The following is a 23,548-nucleotide window of genomic DNA, read 5'->3' on the forward strand; positions in this document are numbered from 1 at the left end:
CCACATGACAGGAACCCAGAAAAAAGCAGGGGTAGAAATCTTATTTGCAGACAAAGTAGGTTTCAAACCAAAACAAATTAAGAGAGACAAAGATGGTCATTACATCCTTGTGAAGGGAACAATCCAAGAGGAAGAGATGACAATCCTAAATACATATGCACCAAATACGACTGCCCCCAACTATACAAAACAAATATTAATGGACATGAAAAACCAAAGAAGCACTAATACAGTTCTACTGGGGGACCTCAATACCCCACTATTACAAACAGACAGATCATCTAGACAAAAAAGTAACAACGAAATTCTAGAACTGAACCAACCTATTGAACAAATGGACTTAATAGACATTTACAGCTTGTTCCACACCACAAAATCAGAATACACATTCTTTTCAGCTGCACATGGGTCATTCACCAAAATAGACCATGTGCTAGCTCACAGGACATGTCTAAGTCAATGTAAAAGAACTGAAATTACCCCCTGTATATTATCAGACAACAGTGCAATAAAATTGGAGATCAATAAGATGAGAAACTGCAAAACTCCCACAAACACCTGAAAATTGAATAACACCCTCCTGAATAACCAACGGGTCACAGAGGAAATTAAAGAAGAAATTAGACAGTTTCTACAAGTAAATGATGATACCAGTACAACATTTAGGAATCTATGGGACACAATGAAAGCAATTCTATGTGGGAAATTCATAGCAGTGAATGCCCATATTAGGAAAACAGAGAGAACTCAGATAACCTAATGCAGAACCTCAAACTCCTAGAAAAAGAAGAGAATAACAAACCCAAAGCCTGCACAAGAGAGGAAATTATAAAGATCAGAGCAGAAATCAATGCAATGGAGACTAAGAGAATGACACAAAAAATTAATGAATCAAAGAGTGGGTTTTTTGAAAGAATAAATAAAATCAATGAACATTTAGCCAACTTTATCAAAAAAAGGAAAGAAAAGACTCAAATCCATGCAATTAAGAACGAAAAAGGGAAGTCACAACAGAACCAGCAGAAATCCAGAGGGTCATCAATACCTACTTCGAGAACCTGTACTCTAATAAAATGGAAAACAGAAGAAATGGACAGATTCCTAGATATGTATGAATTGCCAAAGTTGAATAAAGAAGATATAGAAATTCTAAACACCCCAATTATAATGAGTGAAATTGAAAATGTAATAAAAAGTTTACCAACAAAGAAAGCCCAGGTCCTGATGGCTTCACTGCTGAATTCTACAAGACATTTAAAGAAGAACTAATGTCATTACTCTTTAAACTCATCAAGGAAATTGAAAGGGAAGCAAGGCTTCCAAACTCATTCCTGGAAGCAAGTGTGACTTTGATTCCACAACCAGGGAAAGACCCAATCCAAAAAGAGAACTACAGGCCAATCTCCCTAATGAACATAGATGCAAAAATCCTCAACAAGATACTGGCAAACTGAATACATACACCCTGACCAAGTTGGATTTAATCCCAGGGATCCAAGGTTAGCTCAACATTCGATAATCAATAAATGTAATACACTATATTAACAGAGTCAAGGACAAAAACCATATGATCGTCTCGATAGATGCAGAAAAGGCATTTGACAAAATCCAACACCCACTCATGATAAAAACACTACAGAAAATTGGAATAGAAGGTCTTTATCTCAACCAGATTAAGGCTCTCTAAGAAAAACCAACAGCCAACATCCTACTGAATGGTCAAAAACTGAAAACTTTCATGCTAAAATCAGGAACAAGACAAGATGCCCACTATCACCACTTCTGTTCAATATAGTTCTGGAAACATTAGCCACAGCAGTTAGAAAAGAGAAATAAATAAAAGGAATAAAGATAGGAAAGGAAGAAGTTAAACTGTCATTACTTGCTGATGATATGATACTTACATAGGAGACCCAAAAAACTCTACCAAAAGACTTCTGGACTTAATTTACAGATTCAGTTTAGAGTAGCTGGATATAAGGTCAACACTCAAAAAACAATAGCCTTCTTATACACAAATAGCAGACTCATTGAGAGAGAAATTCAGGAAACAATTTCTTTTACAATAGCATCCAAAAAAATGAAATATCTAGGAATCAATCTAACAAAGGAAGCAAAAGACCTCTTTGCTGAAAACTACAGCACCCTGAAAAAGGAGATTGAGGAGGATATAAGAAAATGGAAAGACATCCCTTGTTCCTGGGTAGGAAGAATCAATATAGTGAAAATGGCCAAACTTCCAAAACTATTATATAGATTTAATGCAATGCCAATTGAAATTCCACCAGTATACTTCACAGGGCTAGAAAACACAATCCAAAAATTCATTTGGAACCATAAGAGACCTAGAATAGCAAAAGCAATTCTGGGCAACAGAGACATGGCTGGGGGGTATCACAATACCCAACTTGAAGCTATACTACAAAGCTACTGTGATAAAAACAGCATGGTACTGGCAAAGAAACAGACCCAAGGATCAGTGAAATAGATTAGAACACGCAAAAGCAACTTCAGACATACTCAGCCACCTCATCTTTGACAAAGGATCCAACCACCCTCCTTGAAGGAAAGATAGCCTATTTAATAAATGGTGTTGGAAAAACTGGATTTCAACCTGTCAGAGATTAAAACTAGACCCATATCTATCACCATGCACTAAACTAAGATCTAAGTGGATTAAAGATCTAAATATTAAGACAGAAACACTAAACTTGCTGGAAGATAAGTTAGGAAGAACTCTTGAAGATATTGGCATAGGAAAAGACTCTAGGAACAAAACTTCAGTAGCATGGGAACTAGCAGAAAGAATCAACAACTGGGATTTCATCTTATTAAAAAGCTTCTGTACTGCAAGAGAAACCACCAACAGAGCTAACAGACAATGTAAAGTGTGGGGAAAATATTTTAGCAGCTGTAACTCAGACAAAGGGCTACTATCTAGAATATATAAAGAACTGAAAAAAATCAGACCCCCCCAAATTCAAAGACCCAATTCAAAAATGGGCATCTGAAATGAACAGACATTTCTCAGACAAAGAAGTAAAAGCAGCAAATAAACATATGAAAAAATGTTCAACATCACTGGTCATTGGAGAGATGCAGATGAAAACAACACTGAGATTCCACCTCACCCCAGAAAGAATGGCTGCTATCAAGAAATCAACCAATAACAAATGCTGGTGGGGGTGTGGAGAGAAAGGAACCCTTCTCCATTGTTGGCGGGAGTGCACACTGGTGCAGCCACTATAGAAATCAGTGTGGAGATACCTCAAAGAACTAGGACTAGAAGTCCCATTTGACCCAGCTATTTCCCTGCTGGGTATTTTCCTAAAGAATTAAAAGAATCATACCACAGAGATATATGTGTACCCAGGTTTATTGCGGCACAGTTTGTAATAGCTAAAGCTTGGAAACAGCCCAAGTGCCCAACAACTGGAACCTGGATAAAGAAGATGTGGGTTTTTTATAAAATGGAGTACTACTCAGCCATAAAAAATGAGAAACTAGAGTCATTTGTAGCTAAGTGGATGCATATTAAGGCCATACTCTTAAGTGAAATAAATAAGACACACGTGTAAATACCAAATAGTTTCTCTAGTGTGAGAAACTGAGAGTGTAAATAATGATTAAAAAGATTAATAACTAATAATTGATACTTTGAAATAGGAAAAGTTCCAAAGGTGTAGGGGTGGTGGAAGGAGAAGGGGAAAGGAAAGAATGGAAAGGAAAAATTATGAGAAAAGAAAAAAAAATGGAAATGAATTCTATGTAAATAGGGAAGGGTTTAGGGGTGAAGGGCGCACAGGTATTGGGATAAAAATAAGAAACAAGATACATCATGTACAGGTACAAGTACCCAAAGATAAATCTAAATGTATTGTATACTTAAAATGTACCAATAAAATAATTTAAGAAAAAAAAAACATAATAATGGTCCGTGATAGTGTCATCAGTTACATCTCAATACTTCTTATCTACCTTCATTACTTTCTATCCTTTCCATTAGTTTCATCTTCTTCTCAATTAATATTTACAAAACCTATTTCTGAACAACCAGAATCCATCTTCGTACACTGTGGGACACTGTCCAAGTTCTTTCTAACAGACCCTCATTCAACACACTCCATCACCCTACTCACTAGGTCCTTGGTCATCTGCTCTCAATCAAGGACCCTGTCCAGAGTGATCACGGATTACCACTACATTTAGATCCATCAAACTCCTCTGAATTTTCCTCAGTCCTTCAAACTTCAGTCTACAAGACAGCTCAGACATGATGACTCATTTGCTTAAACAGATTCAGAAAGACACAGAAAGCCACTCAGCCTTACCTTCACATCCCTCTCCAGTGCCCTGAGGGCACCACCACATGCCACTGGCCTTAGAAAGAATCGGTTATTGTGCATCACTGTCTGCACACATTATGCAGTCTGAGTGCTGTCAGCACCTTCAGTCCTTAACTTGGAGCAGCTAGACCCACACTGCAGTCACCATCATTTCTGGTATGAGCTCTGAAACCTCACCTTAGAAGCCCCTCATTGTCACACTCCAGTCAAGCCTTCTGGAAACTTCTGAAACACAAAACCCAAAAAAATACGTATTAAGGATAAATACAGCACAACTCTATCAAAAAGCATAATTGGTTCCTAATGAGTTTTTTAATGTTCATTTTATATGGCTGAAAACACCAGTTTAAAGCAAAAAAAAAATACTAAAAACAAATGCTGCTCACTGCTTTATTTTGTGAGAAACAAACCCCCCAAAAAGGTTGGTTTTTTAAGCCCATATAATATGTTATACAAAGTAATTAAGCCATGACTTGAGGGTATTGCCATTTGGAGAAGCCTCCCAGTTGCTTTATAAAACTCAGAGTGGGGTGCAAAGTGGAACAAATCCATTTCCTGCCCAGACCCGAGAAAGGAAATGACTCTTCTCACCAATGAAGATCTGTAATTGTCTTTCTCAGTCCCTCAGCACAGAAAACTCTGATTTTCCACAAAGAGAACAAATACCCCAGAGAGAAAGCAGGCAACACACTGAACCTCAGGTTAACTTCATTAACACGTAAAGCAGTCAGGGATTTTCATGGCCTACTTGTGAGAAGTAAAAATTGTCCATAGGAATCAATTAATTAATACATGACTACTTAATATTCAAGGAAAGTCTACCATACCAGAGAAGTTCAGGACCCCTAGTGCTAAGGCCCTGAAGCCAGAGGTAAACAACAGAGCAGATGACCGGGGATATAGTGACTAGAACAAACAAAAGAATATGGACAACATAATAAAAACTGCCTTTTTAGCTATATTGTTTTGGCTTGTCATCACTTTGTAGAAGATGAGCTGGAAGTTTCTTTCAACTCCCTAACCTTATTATGTCATATATAAATGCAGTAAAGTGTTACGGGTCACGTTCACTCAGTCCAATCTCTATAAATGTTTTATCATTCAATTTAAAGAATCTTTCCAGTGATCATGATCCTCAGACCCCTGTCTATTATCGCTCAACCTAGGAGAACTTTTAACAAGCATTATTTAAGGCTAAAATTTTTTCTGAATATGAAACAAAAAAAACCTTTCAGAAAATACAGTGTAGGTATAAATAAAAAGTACAGAAATTTTGTTATTTCATAACATTAATAACATTTTAAAAATCTTGACACTGGTTTAATGTGTTGGCAATAAATAACAGAACTATGTATTGTGTTTATACTCACTTTCTGGAAGGATCTGAAAGCTAATAAAATATATTCTATCTTTGAACAGTAACTCTCCTTCACCCCAGGAAGTTGCAGCAAAAATAAAATGCTCCAGATGTTATAAATCATATATTACTCATCTTGATTTCAGTCCAACTTATAATATTTGCTTCACTAGAAACGAAGACATCTTTTTAAATTTGGGGTCAGAGCCACTTTCTTTCAGAAGGAATAAAATCAAGAAGCAAACGAGACATTAGTTCTCCCCTAGCTACTTCAGGCCCTTGTGGATCTAAATCACAAGTTCCCCTATTAGGAGAGCAGAATCAGCCCAAGGTTCTTGGATCCAGATGTGCAGTCTCCTCTGGGATTCTCTTCAGACCTCTCTCTCCACCACTGCACTAAGCTATAGCAGTGCTAGAGTATTCTTTATCCTACCTACACCAAGAAAACACAGATATTCTGCTTCAGAAGACACAAATATTCTCATTTTAATAGAGTGAAGCCAATCTGAGCTCATCTAAAGTATTAAATCCAGTCACAAAATTATGCTTTCTATGAAACACATTTTCCTTCTGCCCAAGTTGACAGAGATCCTAAACACCATTCCAGAACATACACAAGAGATTCTTTTTTATAACCTACTACGTTAAAGTGAGACACAAAAGTATCAGAAATTATTCCCAAAGAAGGTTAAATTAGCAAGCCTTTTATTCTGATATTTAAACAATTTGAAATATATCTTCAAATCTTTGCTGTCTTCTGAAAATAATTTTAGAGTCTGTTCATTACTCAGGCCTCTCTCGGTAACAAGAGAAAAACGATTCAAATTAGGTCAAGTAAATCAGCTCATGAAATTCAGAAATCCACACAGTCATCTGACCAAAGAGTTGGGTATGCAGGGCTATAACCAACCAGAAAGTTTGATCTCTCCCTCCAATCAGTAAGTTTCTCTTCTGTCTCTGTCTATCTCTATCCCCCACCCCTTCTCATTGCCAACTCTTGATCTCTCCAATGGCAAGTTCTGAAGAACAATCATGATTTACACGTTACCACTTCTACCACCAGACAGCTCACCAGCTCTCAGTTTGCAAATTTAAAAATCCCAGGAAGGTCGGAATGGCCAAGCTTGAATCATAAGGATGACACTAGCCAGGGATTTTGAAAGCACCTCACATCTAGCACATGATTTTGGTTTGAGAAAAGAGGAGTTCCCAGGAGGAAGGAAGGCTGACGAGAAAACTAAACACCACACCTTTCGCTTCCATCTCATTCCGTTGTGCAATGGAGATCAAAAGACCATTTGGGAGCAAGCTGTGATTATTTTTCTCAACTTTATGCTGTTTTTTAATTGCTTTGTTTTAATTTTCTCAGCCCTGATTCCAAATCATTGACACTCTTCATCCTGAGTTTTATGGGTTTAATCAAATTAATGATTGAATTTTTCTTAAATAGAGATTAATATATTTTGACCTACTTGAAATCACAATAGCTGCTTTCCTTGGGATGTTAGAAAAATTGCTTTTTCAAAGGGAAAAAAGGAATCAAACAAATATATTTCCAGAAACTGACATATTTTATGCTTTTAAATAAAGGATCAGAAGGAAAAAAAAGCACAATTAAAATGCATGCTAAAAAAGTCAGTATCTCTCTACATGGAATGTTGTGGTAAAACAAAACTGAGTCAGCAGATGCTCTAAAATCTAGTCAACTGGCCCACAAATCAATGGGCTTATATGCTTGCTCAAGTTATTCTCGGTCACACTTGCTCCTCACAGTCCCTCTGAGGCAAACTAAATTCACATAAAAGAAAAACCTCTACAATGGCAAACCCTTGGTACACTCTTTATTACAATAATAACAACACTTGGAGAATGCATGAGGATAGATCAAATCTCTCTTCGTTCACTTGTTAAACAGACCTGTATTGATTTTCTATACTTCTGTTTTTAATAATTCATTACATACCTCTCCATATATATTTTATACAAAATTGATTCTACATCACTGATGATAACTCAGTGGTGGTTCAGACACTCTCTCCAAATGCATTTAACATTTCCAGATCTCCAAAGAGGACACACACTTCCAAGCTTCAAAATGTACACATGCATACCTGTGTGTGACTCAGAATACTTCGTCTCTGAAGTAGTCATTTTCAAAGTTTGTAGCAAGCCAGAAATTTTTACTTTTAGTGAAGGAAATTCTTTCTCTGAACTCATTCTTAATTTTCCATGATCTGAATTCTACTTACCAATGCCATGGTTTGAATATCCAACCAAAACTCATTCAAATTCAATTCCATTGTGAGGTATTAGGAGGTGGAATCAGGTAGGGTTTTTTAAAAGGTAACTGTTCATGAAAGATCTGCTCTTACAAATGAATTAATCTATTTGTAGATTCATGACTCAGTGGATCAATGGGTAACCTTGAAAGTGAGTCTGTTATAAAAGCCAGTTTGGCTCTGTCTTTGACTGTGCCCCCCTCACCACCTGATGCCATGGAAACTGTGCAGTCACCACCACCAAGAAGGTCCTTCAACCTTGGACCTCCCAGCCTCCAGAACTATGAGCTGGTAAAGCTTTATTCTTTATAAATTAGCTAGTTTGTGGTATTCGGTTATAGCAACAGAAAACGATCTAAGACACATATCAATATCTCAACCCACAAAAAGCTGCTACAGGGTTCCCTTTCCATCCAGTTATAAAGGGCACAAAGGCCTGTAAGTCCTGACAAATGTCACTAGACTATGAGGTATTTAGTCTCTTGAAACCCCAGTGACAAATGGATGTGAGGTGAGGGGCTGCAAGAGTCCTCTTTAGTTGGCTTTTCACATTGTGACAAAATAGGTAGGCTGGGAAGTCCAATAGCCCTGTGGCCCTGGCCCGTGCCTCATCCGACACCACTTAGAAGAAAAGGACAGTAAGAGTCCTCAAGTAAATAGCCCACCAGGCAGGAACAGTACTCACAAAGTTCAAAGCCTTTCACATGAGTTTTCATGAAGATACTGCAAGAGACCAAGGAGACCTGTGAAGAAGTCTCTGTTACCCTATTTGGGGCTCTGAAGCCACACTAGCCAGGGTGCTTTCTGATAGCCTCATATACTTACAATAGCCACAGAAAAGAGACAATGATTATCCCCTGGACTTTGAGCTCCCGGAGACTGAAAATTCTTATAATAGAAGGCAATTAATAAGGAACAAGGATGGCTTTTTCTGGACATGGTCGCAATGAAAATGCCAACATTAATGATAAACCTAATCGGGGTTACTAGACACAAACACAAACCAATGAAACTCAGATACTCACTGCCTGATTTGTTTCTCTCATCCTAAGCAAAGCCAGTCCAGGATTGTATGCAGTGTCAAAGACTGACAGGTGACAAATCTGAGTACAGGTTCCTTGAAAAAAGAAGCCAAAGCATTTCTTTTTAATTTAAGAATGATACACAGTATCCACAGTGTCTGAATATATACAATACAATGCCAAGGCAACAGGCAACTAAAAATTGTGGTTTCCCCTGAATTGTTAAATTAAGTCAATTCCCTGCACTATTTCATTAAGAAAAAAATATATGGCAACTATGCTCAAAATAGATCCAAATTCCAAAACAAGGGAATCTGTTGAATAAATTTAAAGCACCCCGATAGAGATTTCATTTTTAAGAGAAAGTGAAACCAATAGCCCCAAATAACTCTCTTTAAATGTCTAAGCAATGGGGTGTGAGTGTGAGGGGCCGTGTTTATTATCAGATGCTGAAAACATTCCTACATGGCTTATTGGAGAAGCATATCATCAGACTTGCAGGAAGAAATATTTCAAGGACAACTGCTGACTCTTAGTTCTCACTCACATACCAATTACATAGTTTTTAGACTTGTAAGTACAAAGATCCCTTGACAACTGGGCACTATCACTGCACCAAGGGCAAATTTTCCCCACAGTGAGTGCTAAGGGGACTGCCAATTACAGATCTTTCTCAAGCACCTCTGCGACCCCAGAGGAATTAGCAACTGAGCAGGGAGGTGCAAGACAGAAGACTGATGACCCTGGAAGCCTTCTAGCTGCATGCTCTGGAAAGGGAAAGGGTGAGATGCAATGCAGACAATACAAAAAGTTTTTCACATTCTAATAGAAGGGAATTTAAAAGCTTTGGTGTTCAATTTCAGTTCCAAGTGATACTCTCTAATAGGACTAACAGAAATAGAATGCAAGCCAATATGAAATTTAAATGTTCTAGAAGCCACATGTGAAAAAAGGCACCAGGTGAAATTAATTTTAATATTACATTTTATTACCCAACTATCCAACATAATCATTCCAACATCCAATAAATAGAAAAATTTATTCATCTGATATTTTGCATTTTTAATACTGTCTGAAATCTAGCATGTATATTATGCTTACAGTACAGTTTGGTTTGACTAGTTACAGGTCCAGTGCTCAGCAGCTACTTTATTAGACATGACAGCTGCATAGGCACCTCAAGAACACCAATCCACTCATTCAGTTAATCTATACCAAGTGCCCACTCTGTGCCAGACACTGTGTAAGGCACTAAGGATACATATCTCTTCTCTGAGTGTGAAGTTTGTCATTTTGGCCGGGACACAGATATTTAGGAAATAATTGTCTTAATGTTTATGACAAATTATGTTAGAAAAAATAATAAAAGTGCTCCAAGAGGATACAATAAGGCATGGAGAGATCATGAAAGAAGGGACATCTAGGCTGAAGGTAGAAGGATGGATAGAATTTGCTCACCCTGGGGGGCTGGGAGAGAGGTGGAGTCAGGGAGAAAAGTCATCCAGCAGCCCTTGTGGAGAGCAGCCAGATGAGGACAAAGGACTGAAAGGAAACCCATGAGCTGAAAGCATAAAAGAAGGTAAGGGAAGAGTAGCAAAACATGAAGATCAAAGAGGTAGGCAAGAATTAAGAGTCCATCAAGAGTTCGGACTTTCATCATAAGAGTAAATGGCAGCTTGAGGGGAATGTTAGAGCAAGATTGAGATGATCTGTTTGCATAGGAAGATCAGTCTTGCTGCTGAATGGGAAATGTGTTATACAGAGGTTATATAGAATGAAATTTTGATGACCAACTAGGCAATGACAGTGGAAGTTCCGGGGGAAATGGTGATTCTTTCTCACCATGGAATCCCAAAATAGGGGATGAAGAGAGATGCAAGAAATGTCTGGAGGCAGACTTAATAAGACATTGAGTCCACACCAACTATTCAGTTCAATATGAGTAAAGAGGCTAGATTTATGATATTGGCAACTAGGTAAATGGTGGAGCCACATGATGACCTCAAGATACAATGGAAGAGCAAGAACATGAGATCCATTGTGCGTGCATTTATTTTAAGATGCCCATAATCATCCAAGAAGGAATTCCATTAGACAGAGACATGTCCCTGGAGCTAAGAGAGGATGAAGTTAAATTTTAAATTCATGGGTCAATGGCAGAAAGAAGTTATCAGAATCCACAGGAACAGATGGAATCACTTAGGGTCCAAATGTCAAATGAAAAGAATAGAGGCCATAGAGCTGAGTCTTGTGAATCTTCATCATGGAAAGCTTGAACAGTAAAGAACCACAAAGTAGCTGACAAGTGGCCAGGGAGTCTGGAGACAGAGAGATGAGACATGAAATCCAAGAAAAGAATTTTTTTCTAGTTATGGAAAGTGAGTGGTGAATGTGAGGAAAATAAGAAATAAGAATTATCTATTGGACTTATAAAGAGAACTCAGACAACTCAATAAGAGCAGTTTTGATGGAGTGGGCAGGGAGCAAATGAATCAGAAAGTGGAGCTAACACATGTAGGTCATTGTGAAAATCTAGTTATGACAGGCCGGTAAGAAGAGTCAGGGAAGCAATCTCACCTTCATTCTGCATTCTCCAGGGTCCTGCTTCTATCTATCAGTGTCTGGCCCGCGGTACAATGAGCACTGACGTGCACATCGTTATAACCACCATGCATAAAAAGTCTTCCTACAGCTGAACCCAAGCAAACAAAACACCATAACATGAATGGAGAGTAATTGTTTGTCATCAAAAGATGCTTCCTTTTTTGAGTAACTCCCAAGAGAAAACGGAATTGGCTCTGAGGTCAGGAGATTTTCCTAAGACATCTTCCTGTTGCTAAGGAATTTCCAGTCTACTCAACTACAGCCTATGGTGATCTGTATTTTCCCCTATTTTCCTACATTTGGAATAACTGGAGAGAAAACTATTCAGGAGCAGGCCAGAAAGTTGTAAAAATGAAGAAATAGAGATGGAATAAAGCTGAATTGCTGGATTCATGAACCAAAAGCCAAACTGTCAACTCATTTCCAAGGTTCTTAGCAGACTGTGATCAAAAAAGATACTATTTTCATTTAAAAACTCAAAGTTGGCATGGTGAGAAAAAAAAGTAGCTAAAGTAGCTGGATCTCAAACCTACCCAAACTTAAAACCTAGTGTGCTTTCTGCTGCTTGTCTTTGGGCAAGTACCTTCCACAGGCTGAACATCAGTTTTGTTTTGTTTTGTTTTCTTGTCCAAAAACAAAAGAACCTAATAACATCTCCTTTATAGTTTTGTGGTAGAGACTAAATGAGACAATGCTTAAGATGGAAAGTTCTCATTGGGCTGTTTGACATTTAATAAATGTTCAGTTTTTCCCACAAGAGGCTCTGATCCTTCTGACTCTTTGGTCAAAATGCCCTTTAAATGTCCAGTAAATAGCTTGAATAAGAGGTGTTCACTAGCACTAAATACATCGGCAAAAAGAATGCATGCGATAATAGAAAACAGAGAGGGAGAAGTTTTTGCAAATAGGAAGAGGTCCAAGAGGTGGAGGGACACAGGAGAGGGTATAAAAAGAATTGAGATGTGTTATGTACATGTCCCACTTCCCATGATGAGTGTAATCATTATGCGCTACAAACATGTGCTAATAAAAATTGCATTTTAAAAAATACATGTAAAAATTAAAAGAAATGTAGCAACCAGGTGAGTTGAAGGAGTTAGAAGAATCCTGAAATCACCTCAGTGATTATTATCTAACAGATTAGTGAATAAAATACACTGCCCATGACATTATTGTTTCAGTTTTTCAGAAGAAAATGCAATACAGTACCCTGTAGGTACTGTAGGACCCACCACACACAAAAAGATTTTGTTGTCAATATCCTTCTTAATACAGGAAGAACAAAGGGATTTTCCCCCTTCTGTAGGCCCAATTTCAGGACTACAGTTTAAATGACTGGGGGGGGGGGGGGCGTAGGAAACATTTTTCAAATTTTCATTTGGTTTGATGATTTGGAGATTAGTAGGCTTATGTTCTGCTTTTTTATCCATTATTCTAGTTTTAGAGCTGCAGATCATTGCTCTAACTCTCAGGGTCAGCTGAAATGCTCTGAAATAAACCTCTAGGATACGTATGGGAGGCATTTCCTGGGGCAGGATGCAGCTTCATTTCTCACACAGCACCCATAACCAGGGATGTTCACTGTACTTATTAAAGATTTTGAAAACTTCATTCCCTCCCCTCCAGGAAGTACCTAAAACATTTTGGGAGGGCTATTATTCCAAGGTTTAAAAAAAACCCTAATGTGCTTTTTTAAAGTAAATTACTTGGTACTTCAATTCTTTCCCAGTTACTTTCATGCCCCTCATGACCACATTGGTCTCAGTACTAAGGACAAGTAGAGATTTGCCCTTTCAAAGGGCGATTTTTATAAAGATCCATATCAGTTAGAAACTGGGGTGATGGCTCCTCACTTAAGAACACAATTTACCAGTTGAAATAAAGGTTTCTCACAATCTAGCTCACCCTGTCTTCTGCATCCCCCATGTAAACTTTAACCTCTAATTGATGTAGCTACTGGCCATTTCCCAACAATACTACCCGCTCCTCGTCTTGCACTTTGCTAACAGGATGTCACTATTGTCTGGGCTGACTCCCTTCCATCGCCACCTGCTCACATCTGCTCTCTTTCACAGCCCGATTCAAATGGCCCGAGTCAAACTCCCAGACCAAACAGCCAGAAATGTTCCTTCTCCTCTGAATGGCCACAGCACTTAGGCTATTCTCACCCTCTGAGGATCTGTACCTCCTACATTTAATTATATTTCTAAAGAGGTACGATTCATCCAGCCCACTGACCTGTAAGTGTCTTTGTGGCAAAGATCACACTTAACTATTGTAATAATTCTTCACAAATAATAAGCATTTTACAAAGAAGTGTTCAACAAACAATAGCCTTGTTTTTTAAAGTCTTTGATGTTCTACATAACTGATCACATATTTCTGTTTACAATTCCCTAGCATTCAAGGGCTGTGAGAAATAATGGGCAAAGCCGAGGTCTTTTTAATTAGTTTCCAAACTTCTCTGCACCACTCGCCACATTCCAGTTTTCCTTCCACTTGTCTTCATTATTCATTTTGGCTTTCACTCTAAACCCACATGAGACTCTCAGAGAAGTCACTCCTCCTTGGAAACTACACTTCGTAATCAGGATTCAAAGCTGGGGTGGAAATTTGTTTTTCAAATTTAGGTCCTTTAGGTTTTGAACTTTCTATTACAACACCCTGGTAAACATTTTCATCAAGAGAAAATGCCCTGCCTCCTACATAATGGATAGGGAAGTCACAGAGAACATGGCCTGCCGCCCTCCATTTCATCTGATAGTTTTTTATTCAGATAGTGGGTACTTTGGGTGACCCTACATAAATCAGGGAGCCTTGAAAAGCCACCTGCTGAGAAGGGGAAAATTTTTACTGTGCCAAGACTAACACAATATGTAATCCTTTCTCAGTCATGCTCACCCTGTACAAGATTTTTCTTCCTGTTTGAGACACATTTTGCTCCATTACTTTTTTGAAAGTTACTAAAGCTAAACACTCTCCTCCTGTTTCTTTCTTTTTTTTTTTTTTTTAGTTTTGGTTTTGATGATTTTTAAGAACAGAGAAGACCCAGTATCCCTCTGAAAGAATTAAAGCCAGTCAGATCATTTGGGAGATTTTTCTGACAACTTAACCTGTGTCCCATCAGAAGCAGAGCCTCAGCTGCCTTATGTAAAGACATACGACAGACAGAGGGCGACATCTTAGACCTCTGCTGAAGAGCTTTTCTACAGAGGAAAATAACGGCTACTGGACAGATTCTAGGGAAAGGGTGCCAGCTTTGGAGAGCTCAAAGTTCAGAAACAATTGGTTGATTTTCAACTAAATCCTACAATTTGGGAAATCTGTGTTTCAAATTTTAAAAAATAAATAGATGACAAATTGAAAAGATTGGTCCTTAAAAGGACATAAAATACTGACAAAGTATAAGTAGCTTTCAGGTTCAGATTTTAATTGCATCCTGAATCTGAGATAATGGTGTTTATGCTAACGCATCATCCACACAGTTGGCTGTGTTAGTAACTGTCCTGCATACCAGGGCCAAAGCAGCAGAACCACACTGGGTGGAAAATGGGCCACTGAAGAGACAACCGTGCCCCTTCTTCCCTGTCATTATGCATGAAGAGATCCTCAAAAAGTACAATGTATAGTGCTACAAAGCACCACTACCTGCTTTCAATGTTGAGCTGTCCCATTATTCTTTACAAAATTGAAAGAGGGAAGAGTTAGACAGGATTTTATGCCCCACACTTCCAGAAGAATTCAGAGAGCTTGACCAGAAAGCAATGTTTCTGCCTAACTGAAAAAGGGATAATTCTAATTTAATTTAAAAGGGTAAGCCACTGGGGCTTTGAATACCTCTGAGCTTATCCATAGGAGCAGATTTCTTTTATGACTAGATTTTTACATCCCCATACCACCCAGATCAAAAGTGAGGGAAAGTCATTTCCACATAATGACTCTGGTAGCTTATGGATAATAAGTTTGTGATCTCCATCCATCTCACTAGGAAGGGACTGTCCCTTCATAAACACAGCACAGAGTAGCTAAACTTTATATGAAGCTTTTATTAAAAGGAGCTGGGTACAATATCCCAGAGCACCTGGGGAAACAGATTCTGACTTGATTGGCAGTGGCTAGGTTTAGCAAATTTAACTTATCTTTTTGTAGATGTAAAACAGAAACACCCTCAGCAACAACCCATCTTCAGCAGAGAGTATTTGCCAAGATTAATGGCATCAATGTGCATTACAAGAAAAAATGTCCAAATAGAATATGAAGCTGTACTTTTCTGTTGCTCTAACTGTGGCCATGGCCTTGCCTGGTAGGGATTGACTCAGTGAGAAAAAGAATGCAAAAGTTTGTTACTGGGGATTAGGTCATATGTGTAGCAGATCAAGATGCCTCCCAAGAGGAGCACATGGACAGCTAGAGAACTATGTCCACTTAACTTGAAGTAGAGGATAGCTTTTGACTGCTTGCTTTCTAATTCAGCAGTAAAGGACAGCAAAAGTAAAAGGATGCTTTAACATAGTCCAAATTATCATTCTCACCCATCTTCAAAGCCAAACCAAACAGCGTCATTAAATCTAGCTCAACAACAGTGCATTCTATACATTGCCAAAGCCATGAGAACAACTTTGTCCTCCACATTGCCTGGCAATAGTAGTTCTGTTTTGGCTACACATTATGATGATCACCTGGAGAACATTTAAAATATGATGCTTAGCATCTTGACTAAGTCCTAAGTCAGACTTGGGGGTTGTGTCACTGTTTTTCAGGTGATTCCACAGTGTACCCAAAGTTGAAAATCACTACTGCAGTGTATCTTCTCATCCTATAATACAACTTCAGTACTAGGATGACCAGCTCATCCCAGTTTGTCCAGGACTTTCTCAGTTTTGGCATGAGTCCCACATCCCAGAAATCCCTTCAGGCCAAACCAACCAGGACAATTGGCTATTCTTGTGCTGAACAATAATTTTTCAAAACCTAAGTTTTAACTCTATCAACAGAGAAGCTGTTACTAATCTTCTTACACTTTCCATTGACAAACTATTTCAAATCAAAATCTATTTTTCTCACCTACCATAACTTTTATTTCTTTATTCTGCATCTCATTTCTCATCCAAGGGATTCAGCAGTAAAATGTCTAAGACTTGGGGGAAATTGATTCATAAACAAAGGAATCCTGAATATAACTTTAAAATAGATTTCAATGAACATTTATTAAAAGCCTACTATTTGCCAAACATAGTTTCAAATGCTGTGAATCAAGTAGGACTAAGAAAACAAGCTTACATTCCAGGTTTTCACAATCTGCCAGCACTATATGACCCCAGGGAGGAAAAGAAAAGGACCTAGGAAAACAAGAAGAAAATGAAGGAGTGCATTAAAAAGTAGGCCAGGAGAATATATTTGCAGATTTTATACCATAACCTCTAACCTTTATCAGAAAATATGTTAATGGTAAAACAACAAAGAAGTCTGTACTTCCATACATGAGTTTTGAAAGCCTATTTCTGCATGTGTCACTTCAGAAAATGTTTTATTTCAAAAATTTAAAAACCAGGGCAGATAAGGTAATTCAGACTCGCTTAAAGCTCCTAGAAAATCCAAGGTCAATGAAAATTATAAAGCCAGGAGTGCATCTCAGCTAAAGGAAACTATTTCTTTGGTAATTGGCCTCCATTTTGGAATTTGTGCTCATTATACTATCATAACCTTTTCTTGGGTAACTCAAAAAGAAAACAAAAAATTAGAATAGCACATGTGGTAGACTATTAGGTTGAGGCACATTATATAAGACATGAATACAAACAGTAAAGAGAAAAAATAATCTGAGAAATTTAAAAGAAAATAAAATACGGTCCAATCTTTTAGTAAATTCAAACTTCAGGGGGTAGGGGGACTGAAAGTGTCAGCATTCATTCTAGAACATTCTCAGCCAACAGATTTAACATGGTCAGTTTGGAGTAGGTTTCAATTTGTAATTTTTATACTTCTCCAGAAAAGGTTCATTTCACAATTTTTAACCATAATCAAAAAGTTGTCTAGAACAGTTCTCCTTTCCCCCATTTTCATTTCATTCCAGGAAAAAAAAACAGTACAGCAAGTCACCATATCAACCATCAAAATATCTTGGAAGTATATTTAAATTCAATTCTTTTTCTTTTTTTTCTGAGAAAACAAAGGAAAGGTCTTACCTCTTCATATTACAATGCTAAATGATTGATCATAAAGGTTGTAGTTCTTTCATGGTTGGTTCATTCTAAAACAAGCTCAGTTTAAATAGGAAGCATTTCTGGGTAAGGGTTCAAGGGTGTGGTTAGTTGTTGAGTTGTGTGAGCTGGTTATATCAAGTTGGTAGCCTGAAACCAGCCATGAGAATTGAGAAGAGCTAGTAGAAAGCAGGCTTTTGTTAAATTGACAAATAATAATTGTATATATGCGTAGGGTACAATATGATGCTTTGATAAATGTATACCTTGCAGAATGATTAAGCTAATTAACACGGCCATCACCTCACATATTTATTATTTGTCCAACACAGCTCAGAAACTCCTGCCTAGCTCCTCACAAAAATTTTATACACTTGGAGCAACATCTCTGCATTCCTCACCAATCTCCAGCCTGTGGTAACCACCATTCTACTCTATTTAGATGAGTTTGACATTTTAGATTTTACATATAAGTAACATCATGGATTGTTTGTCTTTCTGTGTCTAGTTTATTCATTTATCACAATATCTTTCGGATCTGTCCATGTTGTCACAAATGACAAGCTCTTTCTTTTTTCTTTTTGTTTTTGCTTAAATTCTTTTATTGGTACATTTTAGGTATATAATACGTTTACATTTATCATTGGGTGCTTGTACCTGTACATGATGTATCTTGGTTCTTATTTTTTCCCCATAACCTGTGCACCCTTTCCCCCCTCCACCCTTCCCTATTTACATAGACTTTGTTTCCATTTTTTTCTTTTCTCATAATTTTTCCTTTCCTTTCTTGCCTTTCCCCTTCCCCTCCCACTTCCCCTACCCCTTTGGACCTTTTCTTCCTATTTCAAATTATCAATTATTCATTTTAATCCTTATTTACACTTTCAGTTTCTCACACTAGAGAAACTATTTGGTATTTACACATGTGTGTCCTATATCTCTTTCTTTTTTAAGGCTCATTGTTCATATATACAACTTTTTCTTTGGCCTTTCATCTTTTGATAGACTCTTAAGTTACTTTCATATCTTGGCTATAATAAATAAATTTGTAATAGAATTGGGGATGCAGATATCTCTTCAACACACTGATTTCAGTTCCTCTGAATATATGCCCAGAAGTGGGGTTAGTGAATTATATGGTAATTCTGTTTTTATAGTTTTGAGGGGAACCTTCAGACTATTTTCCACAATGGCTATACTAATTTGTATTCCTACCAACAGTGTACAAGTATTCTTTCCATCCTCACCAGCACTTGTGGCCTTCCATCTTTCTGACAGAAGCATTCTAGCTGGTGTGAAATGATATCTCACTGTGGTTTTGATTTATATTTTGCTGATGGTTAGTGATGTTAAGCTTTTTTATGTACTTATTGGTTATTTGTATGTCTTCTTTGGAGAAATGTCTGTTCAGATCTCTTGCCCATTTTTAATCAGTTATTTCTTTTCTTGCCATTCTATGGTTTGAGTTTTCTCATATACAGAATCTGCCAAAAAAATGTACACACACTTCAGGAAAATATTTTAGCTGTTAACCACTTATAGGATGGATGCACAGTTTGCAAATTTTTTATCAAATCTGTGAGTTGTCATTTTATTCTTAACTCTTTTCTTTGTTGTACAGAAGCTGGTTGTTAAACAGTTACCAGCATGCCACCTGTTCAAGCTCACTACCCATCTTGAATGTGTTAAAAGAATCAAACATTTTAAAAAAAAGAAAGTGAAATCTGGAACTGAAAAATAGGTGTCTCAACAATAATCATCAGTGAAAAGAACATAGAAAATGCACTTTTTCCTGCAACAGTGATAGAGTCAGAAGGAAAAACACTGCTCTGAAACTCATCTCAAAATAGATCCAGCTTTAAAGGGAATAGCACCCAGAAAAAGCTACTGTGGGGTAAGAGGCTGCCCTGGAGGCTCCCAGAGAAATGGGTGAGGGAGCCACAGACCCCTCAGGCAGGGCAAGGGCATCACCAACCCTATGGCCCAGATAGGTGGGTAAATCGGGAAGGCATCTGTGAGCTCCTAAGAGGGACTCCCTTCATTTATTCAGTTTCTTAGGCCAGAAGTCTCTTCCTTTCTACATCCCCATTATAATGTCCTTCATGAATACAAAATTTCAAAATTTGATTCCAAAGCCCATCTTCTCTGTCATGCCGAAGTCATGCTGATGAGGGGGAAAGGCACCTTCTTATTTCCCATTCTGAAGGTGATGTTCAAGGTGAGACATATTCTATTCTTGTTCCTGCTTTATGAGCATAAACACGGAATCACTGTGAGTCCTCACTGGTGGGATCCTGTTTATGTTTTTATTCAAACACATTGAAACGCAGCTTCCTGTTCCTGCTGCAGGAAGATGCTCTATGTGCCCAGTGCCTCCTTCCTAATCTCTTGCATGCCTTTGTGTGACAGTTGAAAGTGGAGGTGCAGAAGGTCAAACTTTCATTGATTTAGAAATGCTCCCATTGGCTTAGAGATAGGGAGAAATGTGTCCTATGGCTTACCAGGCCAAAGGGTAGAAAATTCATTTTTTTAATGGCAGTCACACTCCCTTCAAGTGAATAATTCCCTTATCCTGCCTGGAATCTGACACCCTGCACTGACTGCTCACACAGAACACCCTGCATGCCCCAGCTGGGCTCTGACACGCATAACAGGCTGCAGTCCTATACCTGCATGGATGCCTCCCTAAACCTTCTCAGGCACTGGTGTTCCACACTGGCCTACCCTGCTGTGGACTCACCCTTCTCACCCCACTTAAGCTCAGAATCTCTGGGGTTCTTGAGTTCCTTTAAACACCTCTGGATTTGTTTTCTACTCTCTTTCCCCCCACCCCCACAGAATTTTCTATAAATGTTTCTATGTTCCATAGAAAGAAAATAAGGAAAGAAAGGAAGGATGGAAGGAAGAAAGGAAAAAAGGAAGGGAGGGAGGAAGGGAATGTCCAGGGACACTTTATAACCACACACCTCTCCATGCTCATAAAATTAAACCTTTTTTTTTCTACTGCCTTTCTATGCCCCCTCTGTTCCCAACATTATTCAGCTGTGGCGACACCCATAACCACACATCATTTGCCACCCCTCCACATTCTAACAGTTTACTCTTCTCCCAAAGGTATTTTGCACAAAAGGGGAAAAAATTAAAGGTTAAGAAAAATTGTTGCTCTGCAACAGCCCTGAGAATATTTAAACTGAAATGTACATTCTCACCATTAAACCAGCAAATAAACACAAAGGGGGGTTTTTCCCAAAGACTATTTTTAAAAATTTTTTTTTAATTCTTTTATTGGTATATTTTAGGTATAAAATACATTTACATTTATCATTGAGTGCTTGTACCTGTACATGATGTATCTTGGTTCTTATTTTTCTCCCCATTACCTGTGCACCCTTCAGCCCCTCCACCCTTGCCTGTTTACATACATTTCATTTCCATTTTTTGTCTTTTCTCATAATTTTTCCTTTCCCTTCTTTCTTTTCCCCTTCACCTCCCACCACCCATACATCTTTGGACCTTTTAATATTTCAAATTATCAATTATTCATTTTAATCATTTTCATCTTTATTTACATTTTCAGTTTCTCACACTAGAGAAACTATTCGGTATTTACACATGTGTGTCCTATTTATTTCACTTAAGAGTTTGGCCTCAATATGCATCCATTTAGCTGTAAATGACTCTAGTTTCTTGTTCTTTATGGCTGAGTAGTACTCCATTTTATAAAAAAAAAAAACACATCTTCTTTATCCACTCTCCAGTTGATGGGCACTTGGGCTGCTTACAAGCTTTAGCTATTACAAACTGTGCTGCTATACACATGGGCGCACATATATCGCTGTGGTATGATTCTTCTAATTCTATGAGGAGATACCCACCAGGGGAATAGCTGGGTCAAATGGGATTTCTGGTCCTAGTTCTTTGAGGTATTTCCACACTGATTTCCACAATGGTTGCACCAGTCTGCACTCCGCCCCAACAATGGAGAAGGGTTCCTTTCTCCCCACACCCCGACCAACATTTGTTATTGGTTGATTTCTTGACAGCAGCCATTCTTTCTGGGGTGAGGTGCAATCTCAGTATTGTTTTCATTTGCATCTCTCAAATGATCAGTGATGTTGAACAATTTTTCATATGTTTATTTGCTATTTCTACTGCTTTGTCTGAGAAATCTCTGTTCATTTCAGATGTCCATTTTCAGACTGGGTCTTTGAATTTGGAGGGGTCTGATTTTTTTTCAGTTCTTTATATATTCTAGATAGTAGCCCTTTGTCTGAGGTACACCTACTAAAAATTTTTTCCCACATTGTAGGTTGCCTCTTAGCTCTGTTGGTGGTTTCCCTTGCAGTACAGACGCTTTATAACAAGATGAGATCCCAGTTGTTGATTCTTTGTGCTAGTACCTGTGCTACTGAGGTTTTGTTCATAAAGTCTTTTCCTATGCCAATGTCTTCAAGAGTTCTACCTAACTTATCTCCCAGCAAGTTTAGTGTTTCTGTCTTAATATTTAGATCTTTAATCCACGTTGATCTTAGTTTAGTGCATGGTGATAGATATGGGTCTAGTTTTAATCTTTGGCAGTTTTTCCAACACCATTTATTAAATAGGCTATCTTTCCTCCAATGAGGGTGGTTGGCTCCTTTGTCAAAGGTGAGGTGGTTGAGTATGTCTGAAGTTGTTTTTGCATCTTCTAATCTACTCCACTGATCCTCACGTCTGTTTCTTTGCCAGTACCATGCTCTTTTTATCACAGTAGCTTTGAAGTATAGTTTTAAGCTGGAGATTGTGATACCCTCAGCCATGTCTCTGTCGCCTAGAATTGCTTTTGCTATTCTAGGTCTCTTCTGGTTCCAAATGAATTTTTGGATTGTTTTCTCTAGTTCTGTGAAGTATATTGTTGGAATTTCAATCAGCATTGCATTCAATCTATATAATAGTTTTGGAAGTACGGCCATTTTCACTATATTGTTTCTTTCTACCCAGGAACAACAGATGTCTTTCCATTTTCTTATATCCTCATCAATCTCCTTTTCCAGAGTGCTGTAGTTTTCAGTGTAGAGGTCTTTTGCTTCCTTTGTGAGGTTGATTCCTAGATATTTCATTTTTGGGATGCTACTGTAAAAGGAATTGTTTCCTGAATTTCTCTCTCAGTGAATCTGCTATTTGTGTATAAGAAAGCTATTGTTTTTTGAGTGTTGACCTTATATCCAGCTACTCTACTGAAGATGTCAATTAGGTCGAGAAGATATTTGGTCAAGTTTTTTGGGTCTTCTGTGTAACGTATCATATCATCAGCAAATAATAACAATTTCACTTCTTCTCTTCCTATCTTTATTCCTTTTATTTCTTTCTCTTTTCTAATTGCTATGGCTAATGTTTCCAGAACTATATTGAACAGGAGTGGTGATAGTGGGCATCCTTGTCTTGTTCCTGATTTTAGCATGAAAGTTTTCAGTTTTTGACCATTTAGTATGCTGTTGGCTGTTGATGTTTCGTAGATAGCATTAATCAGGTTGAGATAAAGACCTTCTATTCCAATTTTCTGTAGTGCTTTTATTATGAATGGGTGTTGGATTTTGTCAAATGCCTTTTCTGCATCTATTGAGATGATCATATGGTTTTTGTCCTTGACTCTATCAATATAGCGTATTACATTTATTGATTATCGAATGTTGAACCAACCTTGCATCCCTGGGATAAATCCAACTTGGTCAGGGTGTATGATCTTCTTGATGACACTCTG

General features: G+C 37.9%; 1 long non-coding RNA gene across 16 annotated transcripts in view; it reads right to left on the reverse strand.

The window, feature by feature from the left end:
- The window catches only part of LOC147828824 (uncharacterized), a 557,189-nt gene that overhangs the window by 308,678 nt on the left and 224,963 nt on the right, over positions 1–23,548 (reverse strand). For 10 of the 16 annotated variants that reach the window (XR_015450071.1, XR_015450072.1, XR_015450070.1 and 7 more), the window contains 3 exons: positions 16,889–16,947; positions 9,008–9,099; positions 4,524–4,571 (listed from right to left, as the gene is read on the reverse strand). This is a non-coding gene — a long non-coding RNA (uncharacterized LOC147828824). The remainder of the gene's footprint in view (positions 1–4,523; positions 4,572–9,007; positions 9,100–16,888; positions 16,948–23,548) is intronic. The other 6 variants (XR_015450076.1, XR_015450075.1, XR_015450074.1 and 3 more) reach the window with 2 other exon arrangements.

Source organism: Heterocephalus glaber, unplaced genomic scaffold, assembly GCF_053883595.1.
Source record: "Heterocephalus glaber isolate CG9 unplaced genomic scaffold, H.glaber_assembly_v1.0 deba00000901, whole genome shotgun sequence".
NCBI classification, from domain to species: domain Eukaryota; kingdom Metazoa; phylum Chordata; class Mammalia; order Rodentia; family Bathyergidae; genus Heterocephalus; species Heterocephalus glaber.